This window comes from Scylla paramamosain, chromosome 5 (genome assembly GCF_035594125.1).
Source record: "Scylla paramamosain isolate STU-SP2022 chromosome 5, ASM3559412v1, whole genome shotgun sequence".
Lineage (NCBI taxonomy): Eukaryota > Metazoa > Arthropoda > Malacostraca > Decapoda > Portunidae > Scylla > Scylla paramamosain.
In genome coordinates, this window is record NC_087155.1 from 10,441,692 (window position 1) to 10,449,191 (window position 7,500).

Sequence of the window (7,500 nt, forward strand, 5' to 3'; positions counted from 1 at the left end):
TCGGTTATTTTTCTAAGGTCGCCCTAGAAAAAAAATTATTTCAGCCGCTAGGCAAGATTTTATTGGCTCAAAAAATCGTTTAAGGTTATTAAAGTGTGTTTTGATCCCGTTGAGTGAAATATGTGGAGTTTTAAAAGATTTATAGGCGTGTGAAAGGTGGAAAAGTTGACATTTATTATTTCTTTATTTCTTTATTTCAGCTTGTAACTATCTTTTCATTGTTTGTAAAAATAGTTTTGATTTTTTTAAGTGTTTTGCATTCCTGATAAAATAGATTTGTGGACTTTACATTGTTTTTTTTTATTGTGTTTGTTCCAACACTTTTTTAATCGGTTCTTTTAAAATATCTTTATTATTAGTCAGGCTGGGAATGGTTTTACATTCCCAATATTAGTTAAACTATTTGACAAGTCAGAATATATTAGGCATTCCGGCTTAGCTCCATTTTTGCTAGGGGTCAATTTCAAAATGGATTCGTTAACGTATTTTTGAGTGTGACGTCATCAATGACGTCATCACACCGGGGGCCGGGACGCCCCTTCATTCCAGTCTCTATCAGTCATTGTTTGGTGTATGTATGTATGTATGTATGAGTGTGTGTGTGTGTGTGTGTGTGTGTGTGTGTGTGTGTGTGTGTGTGTGTGTTAGATCATCTTGAACCCCATCCGTCCCACTCCTGCGCCTTTCTGCCTCCTCCCCTTTTTTATTTATTTATTTTCCTGCTCGTGTATTGTGTGTATGTGCATGTGATTAGATAAGGTTCTGCCAGGAAGGGGGGCGTGTGGGGGTGGTAAGGTGATTGGTGGGTGTTGAGGGTCATGGTGGTGATATATATATATATATATATATATATATATATATATATATATATATATATATATATATATATATATATATATATATATATATATATATATATATATATATATATATATATATATATATATATATATATATATATATATATATGTGTGTGTGTGTGTGTGTGTGTGTCGCATCTGTGTCTTGATTTCCTCTGTTATGTTCTCTTCCCTTCCTCCTCCTCCTGTTGAATATAAATATATGGAAAGTTATTTTGGAGTGTTGCATGTGTTGCTTGTTGTTTTGCACTGCTTCCATGCGTCATTTGCATTATTACCACTATTTTACCTGTGTTGTTTGCAATAATTCACAGTTTGCTTGATTTGTTGATCTGCATAGCGTGGTGAACAGAGAACTAGCTGTATATGACTACTGTTTACTTGTCTACCTTATTAATTCTCCTCTCACCTCTCCCCCCAGCGCTTCCTCCGCCCCCCTGTCAGATATGGAGGGGTTGGGGAAAGGATGCCGTGTCCTTGAGTCTGCCCCTGACTGGCCAGCTGACGCCCATTGATATCTCCATGGCCGTGGTGAGGCAGGAGAGGACTCAAGGTAAAACTGTTTGCTGCCTTGTTTACGTCTTCATTTGTTCTCATTACTACTTCACTTCTGGTCTCTCTAAACTTTCTAATTAGGACAGAGCAAACTTAGAATTGTTCAGTGCCTCAAAAACTCAATTCCTCCATTCACCATCTCCACACAAGCTTCCAGACAACTAGCCCCTCTTGTTTAGTGACACTCAACTACCCCCCTCTTCCACACTGAACATCCTCGGTCTGTCCTTTACTTATAATCTAAACTGCAAACTTCACATCTCATTGTATAACGTTAGGCGTTCTGAGTCGTCTTCTGCAGCTTTTGTCAACCCCACACCCAGCTGTTAACTCTGTAGAGGGGCCTTATCCGTCCATCTGTCTGTCTGTCTGTGTCTGTCTGTCTGTGTCTGTCTGTCTGTATCTCTCTCTCTCTCTCTCTCTCTCTCTCTCTCTCTCTCTCTCTCTCTCTCTCTCTCTCTCTCTCTCTCTCTCTCTCTCTCTCTCTCTCTCTCTTGTGTGAATGACATTATTATTATTATTATTATTATTATTATTATTATTATTATTATTGTTATTGATGTTGTTGTTGTTGTTGTTGTTGTTGTTGTTGTTGTTGTTGTTGTTGTTGTTGTTGTTGTTGTTTTCCTTCTTCTTCTTCTTCTTCTTCTTCTTCTTCTTCTTCTTCTTCTTCTTCTTCTTTTCCTTTTATTTATTAGCAGGTATATTATCCAGTGTGTGTGTGTGCGTGTGGGATGATGTATGCATTTATGTGTGTGTGTATGTGTGTGTGTGTGTATATTGTTACAGTAGTTTACAAACTGAAAATATACCCACAGTGTGTGTGTGTGTGTGTGTGTGTGTGTGTGTGTGTGTGTGTATTTAGAACTATGTGGTATTTTCAGTTATGGTGTGTATGTGTGTGTGTGTATGTGTAAAATTAAGGTTCAAAATTAGTATTATTAATATTACTACTATTATGATTATTATGGTTTGTAATACTTGTGTGTGTGTGTGTGAGGGGAAGAGAGGGAGAGGAAGGCTGGTTAACACACACACACACACACACACACACAGGCAAGCCACACCCTTTTTCTGAATGCAACACTCCGCTGAGAGAGAACGAGTTAGGAATGAAATATTAGTGAGTGAGGTTAAGTTAGGTTAGGATAGGTTAGGAATGTCGGTAGAGTGTTGATAGAGGATGTATGTTCGTGTGTGTGTTAGGTTAGGTTAGGAGTGTTTGTGTGTGTTGGAGTGTGTTTAGAAGATGTGTCAGTGTTGATAGAGGGTGTGTGTGTGTGTTACGTTTGGAGGTAAATTGAGGTGTGACTGTGTCTTGAGTTTGTTTTGTGTGTTTTAAATGATTTGGGTGAATTTGGGGGTGTGCGGGGTCTTTTGGGTGTATTTGAGTGTGTGTGGGGTGTTCTGAATGCATTTTGGTGTGTTATCGGCATATTCTGTGGTGATTTCGGTGTTTTGGGTGTTTTAAGCGTGTTTTGGGTGTGTTTGGATGAATTTGTGGGTATTTTGGTGTATTTTGTGTGTGTTTTGGATGTTTTGAATGTGTTTGGATGAGTTTTGTGGAGATTTTTGGGTTTTGAGAGTGTTTTGAGTGTGTTTTGGATGTTTAAGCGTGTGTTTGGTGTGTTTGGGTGAGTTTTCTAGGTGTTGTTGGGTGTTGTTGGATATTTTGTGTATATTGTGTAGTAATTTGGGGTGTTTTGGGAGTTTTGGGGGTATATTTCTTCATTATTAATGGGAAAACACCCTTGAAAACCTTGCTAATCATCTTTATGGATTTGAGAAATATTCGTGAGGTGAGAAGAGAGAGAGAGAGAGAGAGAGAGAGAGAGAGAGAGAGAGAGAGAGAGAGAGTGTGTATGTGTGTGTATCTGTGTGTGTGTGTGTGTGTGTGTGTGTTGGGGGAGGAAGGGGGGAGGAGCAGTGACAGGTAGACCTGACTAGGGAGAGGGATATCTGGCGCCGGTCAGTCTTGCCCCACGCATAATGTAATAAGTGTTTCCGTATTCCCAGTAGCTTCTTTCTGTACCAAACACTGCCACGCAGCACCAGAGAGCCATGAGTACGTAAGGTGAGCCCAGCGGTGCTACCATCCCCTCATTCAGCCTTATTGCCTTCACAGCATCGCCTCTCATCCTCCCTGTAATGTCTTGAAGTTGTTTATTAAAGTTTTTTTTTTTGTTATTTAGGTATTTTTTGGGGGGTTTATTTATTTAGCTTTTAGGTTTTGTTTACATCTGAGTCTGGAAACAGTTAGAAATTTAGGCGAATATTGAAGTTTCCTCAATATGTAAACAAGCAGGAAGACAATCTTTAGTTTAGTTCCCCTTGCTGCGTTGCAAATCTCTGTAATAATTGATGTTTTTTTTTTCTTTTAAGTGTGATTTGGGTGTATTTAGGAGTGTTGTGGGTGTTCTGAGTTTGTATTAGAGCTGTTTAAGAGTGTTTTGGATATATATTAGCTGTTGTCACGTGTGTTTTGCTTGAATTTTTGGTTTAGATTGTTTTTAGATGTATTTTACGTGTTTTGAGTGTTGTGGAGTGTTTTTGTGTGATTGTGGGTGTATTGAGGTGTGAATGTGTTTTGAGCTTATTTTGGGTGTTTTAGTGTTTTAGATGAGTCTTGGTGTGTGTGGGATTTTTTGGGTGTATTTGAGAGTGTGTGTGGTGTTCTGAGTGCGTTTGGGTATGTTAGGGGCGTTTTCTGTGGTGATGTGCATGTTTTGGATGTTTTAAGCGTGTTTTGGGTGTATTTGGATGTGTTTTCTTGGTAGTTTTGGGTATTTTGTGTGTGTTTTGGATGTTTTGAGTGTATTTGGGTGAGTTTTGTTGAGATTTTGTGGTGTTGGGAGTATTTTGAGTGTGTTTTGGATGTTTTGAGTGTGTTTTGGATGTGTATGGGTGAGTATTGCGCTCTCTCCTTCCCTGGGACTCAAAAAGTGCAGAACATTTCAATTTTTATAAAGTGTATTATAAAGTGTAACTACTGATATATATATATATATATATATATATATATATATATATATATATATATATATATATATATATATATATATATATATAGAGAGAGAGAGAGAGAGAGAGAGAGAGAGAGAGAGAGAGAGAGAGAGAGAGAGAGAGAGAAGAGAGAGAGAGAGAGAGAGAGAGAGAGAGAGATAACTAGCAAGAACTTAACATACACACACACACACACACACTTACAAACCAATGCACTCATAAACATTCAAATTTCCCTCACTTTTCAATCCCTAGAAAGGAGAGAGTGCGAGACAAGACATCCTAGAAAGCCTAACATTTCTGCCGATATTACAGGATGGAGAGCTTAGGATACCACACAGAGGAGGGTGAAGGAGCCTTGGGGAAGCCTGAAGGAGGGGCAGTGAAGGAGGGAGGCCTGGAGGTGAAGGAAATGCAGAAAATTCCTCTAATAGTGAGCGCTTCGCTGGTCAGACCACCCCTCACTGAATATTTGGACCGAGGCTTCGAGATACGAGATGAGAATCCGTTTTTTAGTGGTTTAAGCCAGTTTTATGTGTTTTGGGTGTTTGTAGATTGTTTTTATCTTGTTTTGAGTATTTTTTTTGGTTTGTGAAAGGAGGGAGAAAGCTTAAATACAGTAATAATACCGAAAAAAAGGCTTAAATTGAGAGTTTTAAAGTTATCTTAGCGTATATTAAGCTGTTTTAAATGTTTTAAGTTACCAGAAGAGAGGAAGCTTAAATTTAATATTAGGATAAGGAAAAAGCTTATTTCTTGCATTAAGAAGAAAGAAAAGCTTAATATTGCCACCTCATCCCCCCAGCCCCCAGTGAGCCAGGTGACCCCCTAGAACAACGCCATCCTGCCTATTTGTGGTGTGGCAGCCCAGATCGTCCCCCTCCCTCCCTCATCCTCCTCCTCCTCTAGCAAAGAAGAGACGTTTAATCAGCTAGTGGACAGGTTGTTGTTGTTGTTGTTATTGTTGTTGTGGGGGTGGCGGTGGTAGTAGTGGCGGCGGTGGTTGTTCGTCTCTCTCTCTCTCTCTCTCTCTCAGGCGGTGGTGGGGGGGCGGGAGGGCGTAGTCTCGAGGAGGCTGGCAGAGGTTATGGAGGGGTCCTGGTATCCTCCCTCTCCCTCACTCCCTCGCTCCCTCCTTGGGCTCTCTCCGGAACGTAAGTAGTAGTAGTAGTAGTAGTTTATTATTATTATTATTATTGTTATTATTATTATTATTTTATTATTATTATTATTATTATTATTGTTAATAGTAGTAGTAGTAGTAGTAGTAGTAGTAATAATTTATTATTATTATTATTATTATTATTATTATTATTATTATTATCATTATTATTATTATTATTATTATTATTATTTGTAGTAGTAGTTGTAGTAGTAGTAGTAATATTGTTATTATTACTGTTATTACAATTTTCATAATTTTCTCTTTATTTTTACTACTACTACTACTACTACTGCTACTACTACCACTACCCTCTTCCTTCTCTTCCTCCTCCTCCTCCTCTTCCTACCACCACCACCACTACCACCACCACCACCATCACTACTACAACAACCGCTATTATCCCAACAGAAGTAGCGGCGTGGCTGGAAGTGGGCGGAAGTTTAGCAGGCTTCTCTAAGATTGGGCTGGAAGTTAGCGGAAGAGGAGACGTGGCAACATCACAAGGCAATACAGGGCTTACAGAGGGCAGGCGTGACTGGGCCCTGCCTCGCCGCCCTTGTCAACACCCTAGAGAGAAATACGCTCACCTTGTAGAGAGGATATATTTTAATTTTCTTTCGTTGTATATTTTATTTGTTTATTTATTTATTATTAAAAGGAATATTTTCTTTTCTCAATATTTTTCGTTCGTTTTTATAATGGATTGTTTAATTTTATCTATATTTGTTTACATTTTTTTTATCAATTTCTTTCGATTTTATATTCAGTTTATTTATTTATAATTTTTTTCTTAAGATAATTTCTTTATTTTCTTTATTTTTCGCTCGTTTTCATAATGGGAGTGTTCAATTTTATATATATTTTTCAATCTTATTTAATTTCTTAGACTTAATATCCAATTTATTGATTTATTATTATTACTTCTAAGTGTGTGTAAGTACTTAAAGTATAATTTAATTATTTATTTATTTATTTTTATTTTCCGTCCATTTTTATTATATTGGAAACTTATTTCATATATATTCCAGTTTTCTGTTTCTTGTTCATGCCAGGTGTGACAATAAACATTAAGATTATTACTGCTTTTAATCCCAACGAGAGAGAGAGAGAGAGAGAGAGAGAGAGAGAGAGAGAGAGAGAGAGAGAGAGAGAGAGAGAGAGAGAGAGAGAGAGAGACACCCTAGAGAGAAATACGCTCACCTTGTAGAGAGGATATATTTTCATTTTCTTTCGTTGTATATTTTATTTGTTTTTTATTTATTATTAAAAGGAATATTTTCTTTTTTCTATTTTTCGTTCGTTTTATAATGGATTGTTTAATTTTATCTATATTTGTCTACATTTTTTATCAATTTCTTTCGATTTTATATTCAGTTTATTTATTTATAATTTTTTCTTAAGATAATTTCTTTATTTTCTTTATTTTTCGCTCGTTTTCATAATGGGAGTGTTCAATTTTTATATATTTTTCAATCGTAATTTAATGTCTTAGACTTAATATCCAATTTATTGATTTATTATTACTTCTAAGTGTGTGTAAGTACTTAAAAGTATAATTTAATTATTTATTTATTTATTTTTATTTTCCTTCCGTTTTTATTATATTGGAAACTTATTTCATATATATTCCAGTTTTGTTTCTTGTTCATGCCAGGTGTGACAATAAACATTAAGATTATACTGCTTTTAATCCCAACGAGAGAGAGATAGAGAGAGAGAGAGAGAGAGAGAGAGAGAGAGAGAGAGAGAGAGAGAGAGAGAGAGAGAGAGAGACGCATACAGACACACAAAACTCCATTAATTATTTCAACACTTTCCATTATGAGACGAAAAGATTTTGAATGTATTTGAGTGTGTGTAGGGGTGTTCTGGATGCGTTTGGGTGTGTGCGGGGACTTGAGTGTATTTGTATTTGTA

The 7,500-nt window shown here is 36.8% G+C and overlaps 1 long non-coding RNA gene across 2 annotated transcripts in view; it reads left to right on the forward strand.

The window, feature by feature from the left end:
- Positions 1 to 5,659, forward strand: part of LOC135100296 (uncharacterized) — an 11,744-nt gene extending 6,085 nt beyond the window's left edge. For both annotated transcript variants that reach the window (XR_010268586.1, XR_010268587.1), the window contains 2 exons: positions 1,282 to 1,413; positions 4,734 to 5,659. This is a non-coding gene — a long non-coding RNA (uncharacterized LOC135100296). The remainder of the gene's footprint in view (positions 1 to 1,281; positions 1,414 to 4,733) is intronic.
- The last annotated feature ends 1,841 nt before the right edge of the window (positions 5,660 to 7,500 follow it).